The sequence below is a fragment of the Excalfactoria chinensis genome, chromosome 2, assembly GCF_039878825.1.
Source record: "Excalfactoria chinensis isolate bCotChi1 chromosome 2, bCotChi1.hap2, whole genome shotgun sequence".
Classification (NCBI taxonomy): domain Eukaryota; kingdom Metazoa; phylum Chordata; class Aves; order Galliformes; family Phasianidae; genus Excalfactoria; species Excalfactoria chinensis.
This window is the reverse complement of record NC_092826.1, coordinates 86,207,928-86,230,224: the sequence shown is the minus strand read 5'-3', so window position 1 is coordinate 86,230,224 and position 22,297 is coordinate 86,207,928. Positions and strand designations below refer to the sequence as shown.

The window sequence follows — 22,297 nt, the reverse complement described above, 5'->3', positions numbered from 1 at the left end:
TCACCAGAAACTACCTTACAAGCAGCTCTGGTTACTTTGTTCACCTAATACCTCTTGCACTTTCATGTTGCTGTATTTTCAATGGGAGTCACAACTTGCTGCCAGTACCAAAGCTATTGTTCCCATTAGGATGAGCAAGACTTGTTTTAAAGATAAGACTTCTTTTAATTTCTGAAACTAATGTTTGCTGTGCCTGTTGAAGGCAATTCTGCTTTAGTCATTTTCCATTTATCTGGAGACCCAGTTGATTCCAGAATCCAAGATTTTCCTCAAAAGCAGGCTCCAAACTCTTCAGACACTTACGTTTGACGCAAGTTATGAAGCTCATGACTCACTCCATAGCTGGTCAGAAGGACAGCACACACTTGACAAGAATGTTGATGTAAGGACAGCAAATTGGTCCAAAGTTTGGTGGCTGAGATTTAAAGAAAACAGCCTGTCTTGTTCTGGAGACATAAGTCGGCAAGAAAGAGCAGCCTCCTTTGATGCTGTAGTATCAGATTGCTTCTTATGACAGATCAATGCCACTCTGAGATAGCTGTTTCAGTCTGTGGTGTAGCAAATATGTTTTGATTAATTTTATAAGCAGTTGTGATTGGAATTCCATATTTTCTGTCTTAAATTCTGCAGCCATACTTGTTCAATGCATGAAGTGCCAGCAGTGCAGCAACACAGCTGATAAGAAAAAAAGCTTATATAAATGCACTGATCATTCACCTGAACAATACAGAATTTGCTGTCGCTGAGAATGAATAGAAGATAGGTCAGTCTGCCCACATCTTTGTTTAACACTTGACCAGAATTTTACCACTCTTGTCTCTAGTACTTAAAGACTTATATATATATATGTACATATATATATATTTTTACTTTCTCTCCTTTAAAAAAAAAAAAAACGTACATGTTCACATGGCCATGAAAAGATAACAAAATTCTGGTATCCCTCTGAACCACATCAGACTGCTCAAGTTTTTGTTTTGTTTTTTTTTTAAGAATTAACTGTCAGGAAACCACAGAAGTCAGACAGAGTAGGAATTTGTAATAAAACAAGGGGTTTTTTTGTTTGTTTTTTGGTGCTTTTTTTTTCCTTCAGGCCAGAAGAGCCCTCCCTTGAGCTTCTGTTATATCACCTGCAAACCATCAAAGAACCCTGAAACAAACTGCCTCAGCATTCAACAAAAGCCTCTTCTTAATTTGGATAAGTTACTGTTGTACCTGATAGAGCAGGCAGGAAGTGATCCAGCCTGATCTCGTAGCTCAAAAACTGCTTTCACCACTGTCAAGAATTTAAAGCCAATGAGCCACCAGCAGCAATTCCGTAAAAACAGAAAAGGTATTGTCTAGGGAGAATTATTTTTGGAAAGCTATTCAGAGAGACCAGTTTCTAAGCAGTCAGAATGACATGGAGCTGTGCTTGAAGAGATGGTGATGAAAACGAAATTAAGGCCTAAATGTATTAAGATAACCATATGTATAATACTATTAACAAAAACAAACAAACAAAAAAGAAGCAACTCTTATCTGCTGATATGAAAAGCTGAGCTTATTCCATGGGCATCATGCTTTTACCAATCCTCTGGAATTGTTGCTGAAGGAACAACAGAGCAGCTCTCAGAATCTTGGAAGGGGCGATTTTGCAGATGATCAAAGTAAGTTTATGACAGGCAGTGGAATGCCTTCCGTTCTCTAAAGAACACTGAACTGTGATATTGCATGGAAGGCCCAAAGTTAGGGAATTCACACATGTGCAGGAAACCTCTATTGTATCTACTTGCAGCTTTGTGATCATCCTCCACATTCTGCTGCCCTGAAGCTTTCAGAGGCAGATACTTGCATTAGCCAATGGGAAGAAGTCTGTTTAACAATAGGAACAAAGACTATTCATGAATGGATTTTAAGTGGTTTTCCCATGGAAAAAGAAGCAAGCAGAAGCCAGTTCCAGAAATTAAAAGTTTCTTGAAGTGTTCACACAAAGACGGACAGTGAGTATCCTCAGCAAATGTCCTAATCTTACAGGGAAAGACTGGCTATGTGCAAGCCAGCAGATATATGACTTTTTCTTCCTTGAAATACATCTTATGAGTTAAGAAAAAACCCACAAATTGCTGTTTATCAACAAAATCGCCATCAATATTCTTAAAATGTCTATATATTCTGTGTAATCAGCATTAATTTAGAGGAAATTACCTCAAAATTTCCTTCTATCCCAAGAATAAATCTGCTCCTCTACAGTTCTGCTCTAAACAACTTCAGTCTTCAACTTGAGAAGAGCCAGTCAGGAAGTGCATTTAAAAGTAAAGATTTGTTTGTAACAGCTTTCTGTTAAGAGCAATTTCTGAGAACTTCAACATTATCAGCCAGAACTGAGCCCTGGTTAGAGCAGGAAGAGTGTCCCAAAGGCAGCAGGTTCCAGTGCAGTGCTCACCAGCTGTGCTATTCCACTCTCACATTATGAGCTCTTTTGCCACCAGGGCTGTGGCAAGCAATGAAAAACAGATCTGTTCTTTTAGCGAGGATAACTCCTTCGTTTGACTCCAACAGTCAATTTACTGATCAGGCCAAATGAACTGCAGGTGATAATTATGATAGAGTATAATGTTTTGTGCATGATGAGGGGAAAAAAAAAGCACCTTATGTTTAAGAGTTTTGAGAAGCCATCTCTTACTGTTTCTGCAAAGATTTAAGAAGCACTTCCAAGGATTTTCACCACCATTTCGCAGACAGCTATACCACTCAAACTATTCACAATCTCAGAGTCTTAAAGAAATAACCACAGTATATTTTTCTACTATTTTCTTCTCATTAAAATTAAACATCTTAGCCCTATTCACTTAATACCTCAGAGAATAGAGAAACAAAGAAAAAAAGGGAAGAAAGGTCATTGTCAGGCCAAGATCAAGTCTGGAAAATTTCAACTTGAGACATGAGCATTTCAGGAAGTTATAAGCAACTGGAATAATAAAAGAATAACTGAAGTACTGTAGGAATTTTAACTAGAACTCTTGCTATGCAAACCGAATATTATTTAATGCATTCTAGCAGCATGCAGAAAAGCTTCTTGGCTGCGACATAAATGATCTATGTTCTCAAGATCACACCAGCCTGCCTGAGGTAGCAAAAAGAAATGGTATATAGTGCTGATCAGCACAGCTCCCCTGCTTTCAATAATACCATCAAGTCAAAGGAAAAGGGAGCACTATCAAAATCCTCCTGTTTCCAACAGATCATGTTGTTCAGTGCTTCCATACTTTCTCTCCATCATAAAACCATCAGCTTGGCCAGCATCTCCCTAGGCCATCTTTATCAAAATCTGGCTTGTTCCAATGCCTACTACAAGAGCATACAAAAGTGAAAAAACATTTCTTCAATTTAAAAGAAAGCTGCTGTTCAAATCACAGGTTCAGTATTTTTTGTGCCTACCCCCTCAGCACATTCCCCTGAGCTTCTTTGCAGAATGATCATGAATCAAATGCAGCCTAATCAAAGCTTTCCTCATCTCACTACAGAAGAATTGTCAACAGATGAAATCCACCTTTTCCTGCTTCGCTGTTCCAGAGGATGTAGAGAGGCATTCTGCAATTGCTGAATTCCTGCTGAAATAACTGGAAGAATGATTACTTTTCCAAATAGTGCTATGCTTAAAAAAAGAGTCAGACATCTATGAAAACTCCCCATGCCAACCCAGGTATTTAAATTATGAAGCCTCCTGCAGAAGAGAAAAGCCCCACACTTCGGAAGTTGACTCCACTTGACTCCACTTAGCAAGTATTTGCAAAGGGTAGGAATGCCTAAATACACAGAGTTGCTCCAGAGGCATTGCCACTAGCATCTTCTTTTAAGTTCCTTCCATACACTGCGATACTGTGAGCATTTCACTCTGAAACTAGGTCATAAACTTCACTATTGGAAAGCATTTATAGCTGTTTGGACTGGATTATTCTGTTCAAGAGGTTATAATAATAATAAAGGAAGCCTGCAAGTATACTTTTTCCAATCTCCTAGTATGCCATTGCCAGTTTGAGAAACTGGTTCATTTCTTATCCTTGTTTGGCTCTACTAAACTCAATTTTTTGCTTGCTTTGACCTCTTTCTGGACACATAAAGCTTACTGTTTCATCTAATTAACAAGAAGGAAAATATAATAAAGTTACTCACTTAGTCCTGTCCTAGAAGAAATTTAGAAGAACACTGACAGAGTTTCAAGAGCCATTCAGGTATTTGAGTCTTGCCAAAGTTTACAGTTAGTTATATCCTGTTACAAAGAAGAAAAATAAGAAAAACCCTCTGCTCTGTTTTTTCAATTTGTTACAAATTTCCGTCAAGAAACAATCTGCCTCTGCATATTCACATACATCCAGATGATCTGTGGCTAAACCTTATTCTCTTTAGACTAATCAAATTGGCCTGCTCACTTTCTCCTCTTCCAAACATCCTCAGCTACTCCTTCCTGCACAGGCAAGCACAGAGCATTGGCTATCTTTCTTACCAGCCTACCTTTTACAACACTTAAAACAGTAAGCAATCACACCAGCCACAGTTCAGTCTTGCAAAGTCTGTCATTTGGGGTTTCTTCTACTTGCTCTCCATTAAACAGCTGGTCTCGCCAAGTTCACCATCCAGCAGCTTCCCAGAAGGGATTCTCAAAGGAAAACACCTACCCATTTTCTGGGGACTTGAGGAACAAGGTGTCCAGTTGTTTTCTTTAAGTGAGAAAGATGTCTTCGCAACATTTTGTGTGCTTTCACATGAACCATCAGAAGAAAAGCAAGGGAGTTGTCCTTGACTGAAAAATTCTTAAGTGATATGCTGCACCAGACTTGCTTTCTATCTTACAAGGATTCATCTGAAAGCCCTGGACAATATGGTGACCCTTTCTAAGAGCAGTCTTGTTATTTTCTTTGCCAAATACAAGCACAGAAGGAAAAATGAGGGCAGACTGGATGAAAAATACATGTACAATATTAAGTTGGCCCTGTAATCAGGATCAAATTGCAAGACCAAGACCTTCATTGCATTTGGAAGAAAACCAAAAAATTGAGAGTAAAAATAAACCCAACTTTTAACCAGACACAATAATTTTTTTCTCCATAAGATTCTTGGCCAACAAGGAGAATCAGTCTAATTAAATTATTAGCCTTCAACTAGGTTTTAGCTAAGAGTTGTTTTTCTGCTTCTGTCTGCTTTTCCATAATTTTAAAAGCCTTTACTCTTAAAACTATAGTAATGTGTATTCAATTCTTAATATATCTATGCTTTTTCTTCCAAAGAGAATCATCTTCGGCACAGGAGCTACAACCTTCCATTTGACAATTCTACTGCAGTAGTTAATATTAAATATACTGCTCAGTATATTTTCGTGACGCATCATCTAACCAAGTCAGGTAAATTTATACAATGTTCACACTTCTTTTTATAGCCTTGATGTAGTACCTGCAACACATGGAGTCAGGCATTCAACACAATGATTCTGCAGCTAAGGCACTATTAAACACTTTTTTTCCTTTTTAACCTACCTAAATTTCTGTGAAGCTAACAGCAGAGGTTTGAAGAATATATATCTTTTTATTTTTATATATAATGTGTAAATATTCTGATTAATATCCCAGTGTTTTAATGCATTGCCAGGAGGCTCAATTCAGAACCTATGTCCCTATTATATCACAACTTAAGTATTTTTTTCCCCACACACTCTTGAATTCTAATCAGCGAAAAAACAACAAAACTGCCAGGATAACTGCCTCACAGCTTGGAAGACTGAGCACCTTCCTTTATTTCTGAAATTCAGAGGAGTGGAATAAAATAAAAGCACAAGTCCAAATTACTAGATCTCCTTGTAAACAGCAACAATAATATGTGCATTAATTAAAAGCATGGAAAATTAGCTCAAAGTGAAAAGTGATACAGATGTGAAAAGTTGCTTCAAATCTATTTTGAAGGCAACAGTAACCAGAGTCACAGAAATCTCTCAGTTTCATTTCACTCCGTAACTCTTTAAAAAGATACTTTCTCTAAAATATAGCAGCCATCCCCCATTTCCACTATCCCACTAGAGCAGAAAGGGCATTTTGCAATTCCTGGTTCTCCTGGCACATTGTCCTAGTCCCCAGATTAAGTGACATCAGCAAGCAGGAGGTTTAAGACAGACAGGGAAGACATCCCACCTCACTGCATAACATTCAGTTGGGGAATTCCGAACTGTGCAGAATCACTAAGCCCAGAAATCATCTGGGATGAGAACACAGCCCCCCCCCAAAAAAAACATGGAATGGGAAAATTATACCCAAGGCTACTCAGCATAGATTCCACCACTAACACGGAGGTCCATCATCTGCAGATTAAGAGCAGTTGAGATAGAAAACAACCACATGTTTGTTCTTCACCCTTCTTCCCTGGCATCAGCTACCAGCTACCCCCTCTAAGACAGTAGCCTGCTATGCCTTACTAAAGATTTAGACTTAAATTGGATCCTTAGTCTAATCAACAATGACACTTCGATGTGTTTGCTGTGTTTATGCTCTTAGAACCCAGAGTAGTTGCAAAACAAAGTAACATCCCAGAGTCATCTATTTGGGTATTTTGTATCTTTATCTGAAGGCCAGGTAGACATCTGGCTCCTGCATGGACACAGCACAGTCTTTGCCTTGCTTATCTCCACAACACCTTTGCAAAGGAAGAAATGAAAAAAGAGGACAGCTGGACACCAGAAATAAAAGCCATGCATGTACTCAGACACCACTCTTTTGCTTCAGTTGAAATGTATGCTGGCAATTCCATGCAGCAACTTCCCAGTAGCTCTACACTACCAGTGTAACAAGGCCCATATGGACAGAGAGCTCTATGGAGCCCAGGAGTTTTGCCCATAGTACTTTTTTGTCCATCATCCTCCTAATTGTCTTCATTAGGAATGCAAGCAAGCACATAGGTACCAAGGCACTTCCCACTGATGTGGGCACTGGAGAGTTCACCCTTGGCTTCCCAGGAAGACTGTGACAGAGCAAGAACTGAATCAAAACCATCATTCCTTGCTTGCCTTTGGGTAGGCCTTAAAGAGCTTGGGTTAACTTCCAGGAGTATCAACAACTTGAACGCTATTTTCTGGATTAGCTCAACCTCAAAGAACAGGTATTAAAGTCACTCAAGAGATTCAGAAATTGACCTTATTTTCAGGGCTATAGTTGTAACTACTAACAAAACTCAAAAGTAAATGAAAGAAAATCTTTTATACAGTGGCAACAAGAAAGACTATAACAGCAGCCAGCTCATTTGCACCCACAATTCTAAATCAATTCCAGAGGATAACAGCATGTTACTGATCATCTTATATCGTTTATCAACATCACATAACTTTTGTACATGGCAAGACTGAGAAAAAGATTTTGCAGCTTTATGCTGAGAAAACAGTACGGCACACATCTTCATACTCACACTACATTCTTGACAGTTTTAATGGAAATAGATCTTTTATAGATATTGATTTGTTCAGAAAAAAAAAATTAAAAAAAAATGAATTTTATGAAGTCTCTTGTAAAAGTTGGGATATGGGCAGAAAGAGTAGAAACCCTCATCAGGTAAATCATGACCACTACAGATCTGAGTAACCAAACATGAATCACAAGGGGGGTTAAAAAAGAATTTGCTGGATCCAGTGCCTCCCCAGTGAGACAGACTGGAATTCCCTACAAACATGAAAAAAAAAAAAATATTGCTTCCCTCTTTATGGTGATATTTTTAGAAAACTATGAGCAGACTACCTGGTAAAAAGTTTAGTAAGGGGTCAACCTCACCATTTTATTCTTCAGCAGAGAAAGTGTGGCTTAAGAGAAGTAAAGCCTTCTGGAATAGATGTTCCAATCTGCTATAAGTTAAAGTAGATGGAACTAATTCTTGAAGGAGCAGGTGGGTTGATGGAAGAATTAGTAGTGACAGACTGTATTTTACAATAATCTTTCGATCATTAAAACCCAATCTAACATGTAACGTCATCTGTTGTCAGAGTTACCAAACCTGGGAGGAAAACCAAAAAGCTGTTCATGATGATTTACAGAGAGACATATGCAAACATTCATGTGGACAAGAGATTATTTATATTTTATATTCAGTGAATTTTGATGCTGTAATGTTGAAGACTGCTACTATTGAAACTTAACCAAAACAATGTGAGGAAAGTTAATGAACAACTGTACCAAATGGAATATATCTGGTTTCCTACCTGAAGTGTGTTCATCAATCATTACTGCTGTGCCAGGAAAATGCTTCAGCAACCATATAACAAGAAAAGATCTGGTGAGTTCCTACATGTTTAAAAAGAAATATAAGCAAGTTACATGATACAGAATCGCACAGCAAATAGTAGAGTCATACTTCAGAGTTCAGTCTCATGCTACACTTGTAAGGATTTTTTTTGTTACTGTTCTTTTTCCAGTCTAACTTCTTATTTATAACAAACAAAATTGTTGTGCATTCATCTAAGGCAGAGCTAAAACAACACAAACTTTAATTAATAAAAAGACTGGAAAAATCAACATGATTTGCAATACCAAAAGAAAAGCAGTTATCCCTACTTGGTTTCATGATTTGGCAACTATGCTGCATCCACATATTCACATGCAGATATTAATTCAAAATGTATACAGAGAAGTTTTTCAGTTCTCACTGGAGAAGAAATAACGTTTCTAAATCATGGCTATATTTCACAGTAAGAATGATTTAAGCCAGATGTGAAACACATGGATTTTCTTCAAATATTCCTTTTTTTTTTTTAATTTGAGTTGGAAAGCTCTATTTTTCTATAACATCCAGATAAACATCATAGATAAAAAAATCTAAAATTCCAGAGCATTCTTCAGAGTAGTTTTGTGGTTCTAAGTCACACTACAAGTTTCATAAAACACAATGTAACTAATCCAAGTTGCAGTATCCCCACTGTCTTCTCTTTGTAAGTGAAATACAAAATTGGAAAAAAAAAGAAACAACACTAACGTTGTTTACATCTGCTTGATTAAAAGAGTAAATACACAGTACACATGTACAGCATTTCCAGGACTGATAGCACATCACCATAAACTTCATTGGCAAAACACATTTTCTAGAACACAAGAACAGTAATTTCTCATAAAAGCATGTCATTTTATAAGCAATAGCAAAACTCTGAATAAATTCCATCTGTATTACACATACATTTTTTCCCTATATTCAGTTACCTTAAAGTAAGATGCAAAGTGCAAACCCTCAGTAGGTTCTACTCAATTCTTAGCAACCGACAACGCATGAAATCGCATTCTCTGCTTTGAGATTTAAATACCTATGTCCCATGGATACCCTCCCTTTCCATTCCAGTAAATAAGGCCAGCAAGTTATCACCTGAAGCATAACTACGTTTTTTCACTGTATTTCACATATTATGAAACAAGGTTCAGATAATCCACATGGATTACCCACAGCCCATTTTCTACAGGATTTATAGTGTCTAATCAGATGCACATGTATACTTGCATAAAAATTAGAATGTCCGCTGAGAAGGAAAAATAGATTTGCAATCATTTTTCTCATTCACATCCCTTCACACTACCAAATTCACACTGCTATTTTAACACAGTTAGAACACAGTCAGAAAAATGACAAGGTCTGGCAATACTCTTATTACTGACTCCTCATACTTGCTCTGCTTAAATAAAAACAAAAAATAAAAATAAAAATAAAAATAAATAAAAATTCAAATCATTACCTCTCAAATCAAACAGTCAAGTAAAAATTCCTCCACTAAAATTGTAGGATCAAAAGCCTGTCTTGGCTAATGCATATCTTCATTTACTTCTACACAACCCACTCAGCCTCCAGTGAGAATGCCCAGAAACAAGACAGAGCAAAGACAGGACAGTGTGTGGTTACCCAGCTGTAGCTTACAGAGAACAAAAATCTCTTGAGCCTACATGACTGATGACATGTGAAACAAAAAGGACCATTCACCTTTCCAACTTGTGAATGACTTAAGAGAAAACCTAACAGGTTTTAACTTGCAGTGTTAGTTCTAGTTAGAACGCAACATATAGGATTGACGTGCATTCATGTTATTTGGTGGCTTTTCCAAGAAAACTGCAATCCTCTGTCCACTTTTATATGCTGTTAGCACAAAGTACTCAATGCAACTATAGAAGACTGCAAAGAACTGACAGGTTTATCTAGAAAGGTCTAAAATTTAAACCTTGCAACATACTAAGTTTTCGGAAACCTAAGCAGACTAAAGTGAAACCAAAACACTCAGGAATACTGCAGATTGTTTCCACAAAATGTGCTGGTGTCTCTCCCAACATTGCCTCTGTTATTTCCATGAAGTGACCTCTTTCAATGAGGGCACTAAGGGACACAGGAAAAACAGAGGACCATAGTAAAGCAGAGACTGCCTTCCTGAACATACAGCCAGAAAAACCACACCATCCAAGATTAAAATGAAGTTGAGAAGAAGAAATATGCCTATTTCATCTACATACAAGTAGTATCTACCTTTAAAAGATCACTGCCACTTGTGGCTAATTAAAGCCACATTGATTTCATTTTTGTTTTTTTAAAACAAAAGACCATCAGAAGCATTTGATGCCGGGTGCTGGAGCAAGGGTATAACACAAGCCAAAAAGTTATATGGATTCCTGTGCAGACTGTGGCTCCCCAACCATCTCTGCAGCCTGTTGGTGGTCCCTGCAGTTTCAGAAGGTGGTCCACAACATAATCATGAGGACAAATTGAAGCCACATTTCTGTTTGTGCAAGCAAGAAAACAACAGGAGAGAAATAAAAGAAGCAGATGAACATTTGAAGTCTAGCATGATTTTCATTAGGTCCCAAATCAAAACCATTGTTGAAGCACAGCACAGTATTGTCCCTATTCTCTTCTCTGAGAAAAATAATTAGCTTTGATGAAACCAAGATAGAGGAATAATTTCTCAAGTTATCTGTTCGCAAATATAGACACAAGCAGGTCTCAAAAGGGCAGCACCTTTGAAGTAAAAGTAAGAAATAAAAGCATAAAAAAGAATCCACAATGCTCTCTAGTTTTAAGTGTGTGCTCAATCATCACCTCTGCTCCGTACCAAGAAGGATTCTGTTCACACACCAGACTTCATTCCTTGGTTACAACACGAGGAGCTCCTGGCAGGCAACCTGGACAGGCACTATGGCATTCTGTAGCCAGGGCTCCAGTAGAGTTAGCTGCCTGCGTACCAGAGCCATTTCTGCAGCCAGATGGAGTGAGTGACAAAGCTGAGATCTTGCTACCAGAATTAGAGAACTTCTTTCTCATTTCTTAAGCAGTGCAGAATGAGGAAGCTCCCAGGTGCCCCTCTGATTTCCAGTAGACCTGAAAAAAGGTACACAGCAGCTGCTCTTAAAGTAATGCCTCCTTTTTTATTATTTACAATATAAGAGGAAGATGGTGGTGGTATGGAAATAGAGGTTGAACCTCTCCATCAGTAACTTATTACATTTAGTTGCCATGCATGTCACTGCATGTGAGGGGCAGTCTGACAAAATGGTGTCTGACATGCAAGTTTGGAACTGAATTCCTCCATATCAAACTGTTTATGGGCAGGTTTGGCCCAATTCCGTGACTAGTGGGGTGGAGGGATTTCACAAAATCCCTGCCACTGGAAAAGGGAAACAGGGGACCCCAAAATAATTAGAAAACAGCAGCAACGATCTGAGGAGAAACAAACTGATTTACTAAATATGGAATTGGAATGCAAGATAACACACTGTACTACAATATAATTAGAATTGAAGCTAATAAAACAAATATAATGAAAGAGTATCTGAAAGCTGCAGGCCTTAGAATAATGCTGAAGTGATGCATGCAGTTGGGACAGGCAGCAGCCAGGAAAGATGAAGGAGGAGAGAGACAAAGAGAAAAACCCAATCAGGTGACCTTGCCAGGAGTTCTATCTCCTCTCTGACCACAAAGCCCCCTGAGGAATGTAGTTTTTCTCTTCCAGACAGGTACCTGAAACTGGAGCATTAACACTTTAACTCCCAGTGCACTTCACAATGTTATGATGTGGAATACCAGCAGCCAAAAATCATAAAACCATGACACCCCTTTTGGAAAAAACTGCACCCACTGATGTTTTTTGAATGCTGCTGGAGAGCAAACAGCCAATCTAAGAATAGTGAGGCAATGGGTAGTGTGTCTCAGCAGTGGCAACAGCAACAGCGAGACTCCTCTGCTGATGCAGATTTCCACAAGCACAGCATGCAGGCTGTTCATCAGTGGTGAAAATACATAGTTAATGGTAGCAGTGACTATTTTGAAAAAGAATGTTTTGTAACTGAGAGTTTGCTCCATCAAATAGGTTATTGAGCTCTTTTTATCTGACGCACTTTTAATGGAAATAGATATTTATGGAGAAACCTGCATACAATTTGGAGAAGAAAACATGAGGTCCATGTACACAGATGAAGAATCGCCATAAACATTTTCTGCTTTTGCCAGGAGTTTAAAACCAGATTATATTGGCTGCAGGAAATAACACACACTTCTGGAGCAATGAGACTCAAGCTCAACATTTACAGCTGTTAGGATCAGTCCAACCACAGCTATCTGCATAAAGGCCAAAGATTGTGTGAAATAATGAGCGATTCCTGATGTTTCATCTTCCTTCATAAGCAACCTCCTTACCACTGAAAAAACTAACACAGCATTTAGTTAAACAAAAACTTGTAGTCAAGGAATTAAAGTGCTCCCATGAACTAGTTCAGTCCCATCCTTCATTACCATTTGAGAAGTGCAACAGAAGCAGAAGTAGAGCTGAATAACCATTTGTTAGCAATTTTAATAGTAAAGCTTTATGCTCCCTCCACCCCTTCCATTGTCTCTTGTACTTATTATAGTGAAATTAGGAGTTTTTACTTCAAGTGAACTCCTGCTAATCCTTTTATTTAGGTTCAGTGCTACAGTACTGACCCTGCAAGAACATTCATCTACATTCACAGCTGGAGCTGCAGAATCTGGCTTGGAGGAATAAACGACTTTGCAAGGCAAAAGCAACTGAAAGGCCAAGGGCTTATCTAAAAGAAAATCTAAATTTGACCATCTTAAACAAAGAGCATGATGAAAACAGGACAAATAATCAGACATCTTAAAAAACTGATATCCAAGATATTTGACATTAAAGAAATACAAAGTAAAACTCCAGGTATTTTTTTTTCCCCTATCATACCATATAGCGTAGATCAGTTCCTAAAAAAGAAAAAGAAGAAACTGAATTTTAATACCAGATTAAATTCAACCCTGGTGATCTGCTATGAAGAGAGCAGACAGATTTAGAAGCGCTCAGCTCCATCCATTTTGTCTGACCTTTTATTATCTCATACCTTCGTCAGATACTCGCTCATTTGCAATGATTAATCTAAAGTTACATTACCAAATGAAACACTGGCACTTGCTTAAATTTGCTTGTCAGCTTCTCAGACCATTTTCTTTATTGTAAGTAAACAATAGAAGAGATGCAAAGGACAGTGTAAAGTAAGGTTGTATGCACATAATGCACCCAACTTATGGCCATCGGGACAGGGAGCACAGAAGGGCATCAAAACAACTTGTGAGCAGGCAGAACTGAAAGCATGAACGGCAACACGCAGATGGAAGCTAAAATCTGATCTTCCACTTTGGATGAACTTCAGGAAAATTATATTTTTGATATTAAAAAAGAAAATTTATAGAATATTGTTCAGGTTCAACACTTCATACAACACTCCTTTGCTAAACGTTCAATAAATGCATCACCTCTGTTTCGCACAGAACACATTTGGTGATTTTAACTTGATAACGAGTGCATACATTCATCACCATTTCAATAATATGAAAGCTTGACCCATTAAACTGATCCGGAATTATTTGTACATCCACATTCACAGCAATTTATTTTGGGCATATTGCAGTGAAATGCTTACTTAGCTTTTCTAAAAGCCGGGCATCTCTGACATTTGAGACCTCAATATCTTAAATTTTTCAAATCATTGCCTTCCTAATCAAGGAATAAATGGACATAAAAGCTTCATTCAGTGAAAATAATTCAGAAGCATATTCCATTGCAAGGAGAATCTAGGCACAGAAAAGCCAGAGCATATTTTATTCTTATCCACATTCTAATCTCAGTGTTCACCTTACCTGCGTTCTCAGAAAAAACATTTGCAGCAAAATTTTACATCCACGCTGGAACTCTTACAAATGTCCATCTGATGCAGAATGAGCAGCTCTTTACTGAAGCTTGTAAATCAGTAGAAACAAAGTCAAAAAACCCTATAGACTTTTGTAGATCCATACTATTTGCCACCAAAACTCCCTTAGGTCCAGGATTTTTATCCATCACAAGTGAAAATACATTTAATTAAATCACACCAATGATGGAACATTCACTCACTTTGCCACTCCACTATCCATTTATTTTTACTAGTCCATTTAGCATAGATGCCCTTAGCATTGTGTTTCCAAAGAGACCCAACTTAAAAGAAGATCCAGGTCAAGCTGATTGAAATTATCACTCTGACACTGCACATCCACTAAAGAAATCATATGCAGCACCAAGCACTTTTCAGTCTATGAAGGTTTCCCTGCTGCCAGCTGCTGGATGAGGAGGACAAATCTAGCAGGCAAGGCCAAAGGGAGCATGGAGCCCTTTGCTGCTGTTCAGGGATGGAGCTGGATCTGCCTGACAGATCCTCATCCTGCTGCACATTTCAGTTCTTTGACAAACTATCTGCTGCACAGCTTCTTCCTTAAAAATGTTTGAATCCAAATTCTATTAAATGCTTCTATGCATGGAGCTATGAGCAACTGAGAAAGAATGGTGTAGTAATGGTGTTTTAACTGTTTTTCCTCATTTAGTCTTGCTTAATACTGCCAGTCCCCCAAAGGGACAAATTCCCTGGGCAGGACCCATCAGGTCATACAACTTAAAGTGGTCTCTGCAGGTCAGCTATACCCACAGTGCTCCCAGGTTGAGTTCAAGCAATGAAGTTGGAACTTGATACAGAAAGAACAGTGGATGCCTTGGAGCAGCCTAGATGACCTATTTGTACCACATTGCCAGAACCAGAAAATTCACTCTATGCTTCTTTCCAAAGTACCTAAATTAAAAACAGCCTTCAAATTAAAAGCTTGCTTAATTCACTTAGAGAAAAAGAAATAGAAAAGCCATCATGAGCTATGATTGTACCAACTTGTTTCTTCCCTTTTCTAATTTTGTTCTTTTTATTATCATTATCCCATGTGGCTTTCAGGAAGTCCCTACAAGCTAGTCGCTATTATGAAGATGGCCTATTTTAATCAATCCCTTGACAGGAACAGCTAATTATCTAACTTTTCTGACCAAACTACCAGATGGCTCCTGTTCTATACTTAACTCAATTTTAGTTTTCAGTCAGTAATGTTATTTGCATATTAGATGTCTGTGATGACACAGAACAGAAATAAATACCAATACCTAAGGTACACACCAAATACTTACTGCACTCTCTCATTAACGAATAAAAATACAGTCACTTAAAACGACAGGCATCTCCCACATTTTCTTTTCTTACTGAGTTCCTAAAAGCCAGAGGCTTTCCCTTTTGCCAGCAGGTTCCCACCACCACCAGGCTGTCAAAGCTTCAAGACCTCACAGCGCACCCACCTGCACCACACACCAGAGGCAGTCATCTACAGAAGTAGGCAGGCTTGGGCCAGCTCTAAATCAGGCAGGATTTGACTGTGTCTATTGTAGTATAACACACCATGTGATAGAGTAAAAAACAGCGAGGGCACGAAGGCAGCAGCCAGTTCTAGTATGCCCTAGGAACGTACAGCTGTGTCTGAACAAAAAGCCAAAAGGAACCCTCTATAAACAAGCTGAGGCCAAGATCACTCACAAGTGAAGGTTTGTGAATAAATCCTTATGGCCACGACAGCACTGGATTTATTTATGGTACCTTGTTTCTTTTTTAATTGTTTTTTAAAAGGAATAGACTTATACAGGAGAAAACATGGCAAAACAAGTAGGACTGAGAACACAATCTTCAAGTTCCTAAAGCATACTATAAGCAATGGAAAGCAAGATGTCGAACAGTAATACTTCTTATTTTAAGGAGTATACAGTCACTCACCTTTAAGCACCTTTTCTAACAGGTTTTGTAAATATTTCAAAAATAATAGAACCCATCCTAAACTGACAAAACTGTTTGGTTTTTTTTTGTTTAATAATGGCACACCTATAGACCAACAAAGCTGCTAAAAGTTTTCAGGTTTGGGTTTGTTCTCCAAAAGTGCATTGATCTTCTCATCCCAAAGTGAAAAACAGGTTTCATTTTCTGTCACTACAGTCCAATAGAAATCAGTTCCCAGAATAAACACTCCAATAGAAGCACAAGGTAAATAGAAAAAATTTAATATTTGCTTGAAGATTTTTATGTAGGATTAAGGCAAGCAGTTCCAAAACGTGACTGTAATTTACTTTCATACCATTAATCTTCTAATCAAAGACTGTAATATCTATTTTTAGTAATCTGCAGAAATTTTGGAGCTGATTTTAGAGTCAAGGCTGAGCATAAGAGGTCTTGGGAAGCTGACTGGAGCAGAACATACAAAGACAACCTCCAGTTATATTTCACAGAGCCATAGATCCTCTTAAATGGAAAACAAGGATAACCACTGCCAAGAAAACTAAGCTTGCTTAGATTTTCCCATGTAGTGCTGTTTAATATTCAGCTAACCAGCCTGTATTCTGACTGACTGTTAACACTGCAGTGCCTGCTGCTACTCAGTTTCAGCTGCACTAAATCAGTAGCAGTGTGCTAGAAGTTGTGCTTTAAAATGAAGTTTCCTAGATCTCTCAGCTCCTGTCAATTGGGTGACCAGCTGTAGTCTGAGCAAGTTCTTACCTGCCTGCCAAACACCAGCATAGAACAATATCCTGTTTTTCGCCACAAATCCTACTTTCCATACACCCTAACTGGTGCTAGAACTTGCCCTTTTGGGGGATGAACATATTCACTCCCAACAACAAACTCTGTTTGGATGTCCTGTGACTTCAGTTCCCCTTTTACACAAAAAACTCCTTCACCACAAAGGTGATGGAAAGTTCAATCCATTAGAGAACATAAAATGAACAGTAATGGCTGTGTGGGCAAATATTGACAAAGTTTCAAAGAAGTGACTCAAGCACTCTGAGTCTTCCTGAGTCACTCTGTGGGATTTCTGATCCTCAGTGACTTAAAAAAAGAAGTCTCAGCTATGCCACAGCATCTCATTGCACATATATGTGCTGCCTGTGTCCATTCTAAAGTATGAATCACTTCCTGTGAGCAACTTTATTAACTGGAAGTCTCTTAAGAGAAAAGAATATCTCAAATACAGCTATGAAGAACAAAGATAAGAGTTTTCTTGACCAAGACAACAGGATATTTCAAGAGAAACAGTTAATGCCACTGAACACATACACAGCTACAAAAGTTACTGCATATTACTACTAACAGAAAATATTTCCTTCCTTTCTACTTGAAATAAGATGATTGAATGGAACAATCAGTCTTTTTTACCCTATTTGGATCCTTACCCTGTATGTATAAATATACAATTCCTTAAGTGCCAGTAGTTTAACATTAGGTCACTCCAAAAGTAATGCCTCTATTTTATGTCCCTGAGAACTACAACATATACAAAGAGCTCAATAACACTGCATGTAAGAGCAAATTTTCAGCTACTAAACACTGATTTTTCAAGATAGTCACCACCACTAGCTACACATTTTTGCTGGTGATGAACAAGAGTTTGCACGCTGCACTTAAATCACCACCACCTCACTGTGCCCACATACACTGTTTGGTCTCCATCAATGTTCTGCAAGTGCCAGTGGGTGTCACTTTTTCCCCCCCACACACCAAGGAATTCAATTTCACATTTTTTTGCTTCATCCATTCCTCTATGGAAGCCACCATTTTGTCAGATTGTCCCTTTGCAACTATCTGTCACACAGCAACAGAATGTTGAACCATCCAGCCAATGTTCTGTTACTTCTACTGCCATACTACTTACATCCACCTCTGACATCATGGACCAACATAATAAAACATTACTTTCAGAGCCGCACTAGTTTATATGAAGACCTTAGCTCCACCTGATCTCTATAACCTTGTATTATAAAATGGTTAAAAGCCATATCTTAACATAATCTATTAAAATGACTAACACAAGTGAGAAACAACATTACATGCCCTGCACATAGACATCAGTCAGGACAAGTCACATTAGCAAGCTATCATTTTTTACTGAAAAGGACCTGATCAGGTAATATCTGCAATGTTTTAAATCCTAACTTATACTTTGTCCCACTTAGCAGCAGGAAGGTTTCACTAATGGGCGCCTGTAGGACCAGAATATATCCCATCAAATGATACATGTAAATAGCACATCAAGTGATACACATGAAGTTAGTATTAGCACACAATTTGTGATTTGACTTATGAATACATCCCTGCATTTTACATTAGTAACATGTACATGTTAAAAAATAAACAAGCTTCAGTGAGGGCAAGTAATGTTAACACTAAAAACATACTGCAAAGAGAAATCCATGGCTACACATGGTGCTTCCAAGGTGCTTTTTTTTTTTTTAACATATATATGTATATATATATATATATATATATATATATATATATATATATAAAACAGACTGAGGGTTTTTGTTTTTTTTCTTCCTTCTGCTTTCCCACTTTTTGACTTCATCATTGTACAAGGAGCCTTTGATGCATTCACCCAAAACAAACAAAGCTTTGCAACTCTTGCAATCTTCTTTTGGCCACCCAGCAAGAATCTAACAGGATCCCCCATCTGAAGGCCACCAATGAACAGGGAAAAATAAAAGATGCAGTCCAAATGTAATAATTACATAATATTTTTTCTAATATAATGTAACCCTGCATTAATGTAAACAATATGTTACAACCTTCATCAATGTTGACGAATGGGCAATATTCAACGTTTAGCATAGCGAAACCGAAAGAGTAGAAAATCTTTCTCAGTGGTTAGATGAAAACTAAAAGTGACACAACTCTCAGCCAAACAGTAGTGCCAGTACCCTAATTTGGACACCTATCTTAAAAGGATATTCACTTGAGATACACCAAGAGAACCCTTCACATGCATACAAAAACTATATTAAAAAAAATATTTAAAAATAAGATTTCCTTTTTCACGCTTTTTATTATGAAACAAACCAAAACTTTTAGGTAACTCAGGAATTACTGCATGTTATTTTCTTGTAGTTATTTTTGAACATTAATATCATTTTTAAAAGTACACTTAGAAAATTACAATATATTGTAATAACAGTTCAGTATGATAATTAACTGTGGATGCAGAGATTCTGAGGTAATGCTCATAAAAGAAACAGGGAGAAATACTAATCCAGACATATGGATGCACAGAAGCATTATACTGCCAGCTTTGTCTTTTATTTATTCTCATATGAAAGCTGCAAAGCTTATCTTTACCCTTCTTAAGGGACAGTAAACCAAGGACCCTGAACAGTGGAGGAAAAACAGGCTGCCAAATGTAATATTTCTGCTGTAAAACATTATGATATGAGTACATATGCAGGCTGCTCTGAAAGTAATGAAACAAGAGGCGTTATCTTGGCCCATCACATCAGGGGCAGAAGCTGGTGGTATGTCAGTAGAAGCTGAACCTTCCTGCCAATATCCCATTACATTTTGTTGCTGTGTGACAAATGACACGATGTGGAAGTGTGAAGGAAGCAAAGATGTGGAACTGAACTCCTCCTTGCTGAAAAAATGGTACCCATTGACATTTCATTGATGCTTGCTGAATGCTGAGGAAGACCAAACAGTGGATGTGAGCAAAGCTAATAGTGGCAACTACTTTGAAAACAAAAAGCATTTAGCAGCTGAGAATTTGCTCTTTCAAATAGTGTTATTGTGCCCTTTTCATCTGTTGCAGTTTCCACAGAAATAAGTAGAAGACATGACTTTTGGAGCAACCTACATAAAACAGGTCATGTCAGAATTGAGAGAAAATCATGTGAAATAGCTGTGCAAAAATGAATGCTATAGTTCAAGAGCATGTTTTGCAAATCAGGGCAGTGAATATTTGATTCATAATGGCAATCCTATGCTATTTCTCTTAAATGTGAGAATGGCAATGATGTCAGGTAAGAAGGTTGTAGCTGTTAAACAAGACAATGATAGGAAACTGTTTGTGAAAAGCATACTGAAATGTCTTGATTCAAGTGGCCATTAACACCAGTATCCAGACTTTCCAAGTCTTACTGTCAAGAAAAAAAAACACGTGTCTCTGGAACAAATTCAGGGCCACTTATTTATGCCAAGCTCCATACAAAATCTGAAGGAATAATTCTTCACTGGTGCAGTTGAATTTGCAGCAGCTAATAAGCAAACCGGTAAGATATTTATATCCTAGACTACCATCACCCAGCAATGCAAATAAACTCAATAGAACTCAATTGCATACTTAACAACAGAATTCAAAATAAGAACATAGAAAAATTAAACATATATAAGCTTTATTAAGAACAAACACATCTTAAATTATTTCACAATACTTCCTTTCTCCAGAAAGGGAATTACAAGGTTTTCACAGCACACACCACTACAATATCATCATAGTATCATCATAGTATTGTGCGAGTTGGAAGGGACCTTAGAGATCATCGAGTCCAACTCCCGGGATTCGAGCCCTCTGTGTAGCAGAGCGGCACTTCTACCCCCTGCTCCACAGGGCGGGATTCGAACCCGGGCCCCCTGGTGTTGCAAACGGGAATTCTACCGCTGCGCCACCGGAGGCACACAAATATATATATATATATATATTATATAATATATATATAATATATATATATATATATATATTACATCACTGAACAGAGACAACACACAGGGTACTCAAACACTACTGCCGTTAATCCTGGCTCCACCCTTTGCACTCAGGTGCACTGCTTGCACCTGAGATCCCCTGGGTTGGCCCTGCCTTCTCACCAGGTGCTCAATCACCATTTCAGGGCATGACTTAGTATTTCTGGTACCATGGTCCATGCACCATGAATAAGGAAGTCTCTCTGCAGGGTTTGGCTTTTTGAAGGCATTCCTTCACCTACCAGTTAATGGAATGGAAAACTCATCTTCCCTAGTGAAAATTTTCTTTTATTGGGATATTTCTTTCAAATGGATCTAAAACATACCAACCAATAAATCTAAAATAACTAAAATGCCATTTACAGAAACAATCTGGCTATGGTTGAACATTTGATAAATTTTATTTGCAGAAAGATCAAATCACTTTCAGAATAAAGCACTTTTTCAAAGGCAATTGGTGTAAGCTGGATCTATTAAAACTATTTTCTGAAAACATTAATACATTCCTTTCTGTGAAATCCAGTTCTGCATTTTCAATAGAAAGTACATCAACCTCTTAAATAAGCAACCCACATAGGCATGTTTCCAGCTTCTTGCAAGCAGATGAAGACTGAAAATACTCCAAATCTGGAGGTTGGGCCCAGCTGCTGTCTTTTAAAAAAGCATTTGTTTCATCCCAACATCCTTGTCAATACGATAAAAATAAATATTCTCACAATTTGGAATAGTCTTTTTCCTAAGTCATATAGAAAAGAATTAACCTTCCATTTGCAGGAAAGCACTCTCCAGTCTTAAAGACTAACACGGAAATAAGAAAAACTCATAAGAACTCATCAATAAAATAAAATAAAATAACAAAGAAAGGAAGAAAATTATATGTATGGTATTTCCAACATAGCTTCTTGAAATAGCAGTTGTCTGGAACTTCTTACATACTAATCACTGTGATATTGAAAGAAAAAAACAAAACAAAACACACAAAGGCATGAACTTCTCTGCAAAGTAAATCCATATGTTTTCTCATATTTATCCTCATTTATCCTCATGCAGGATTCAGAGAGAATACATGCAGCGTTCCATGTATTTTGACTGCCAGAATGCTGATTTCTGCACCATAAATCAGCTAGCTATCAATAACAATTCAGGGGAGATGGGAGTAAGTAGTAATCCAACACTAATGCCCATAAATCATTATTTTTTAAAAGGAAAAAAAGCAGAGACACAGAAATGGATACGACACCTCCTGAAAGCTACCAGGGGCCACTTCTTAGTGGACTTTGTGTCCTGGGGAATCCTCCCTCCCACTCACAAGCAAGAAGCAGGAGTCTCACACAGGCATTGCTTGCTTATTTGGAGGGAGGTGGGTGGTAAGTAAAATGTTTAGT

At 37.8% G+C, this 22,297-nt stretch overlaps 1 long non-coding RNA gene across 1 annotated transcript in view; it reads right to left on the bottom strand.

The window, feature by feature from the left end:
- Positions 1–256: 256 nt before the first annotated feature.
- Positions 257–22,297, bottom strand: part of LOC140249039 (uncharacterized) — a 71,320-nt gene continuing 49,279 nt past the window's right edge. The window contains exons 2-3 of the long non-coding RNA XR_011902931.1: positions 8,210–8,291; positions 257–675 (exon numbers count right to left, since the gene is read on the bottom strand). This is a non-coding gene — a long non-coding RNA (uncharacterized lncRNA). The remainder of the gene's footprint in view (positions 676–8,209; positions 8,292–22,297) is intronic.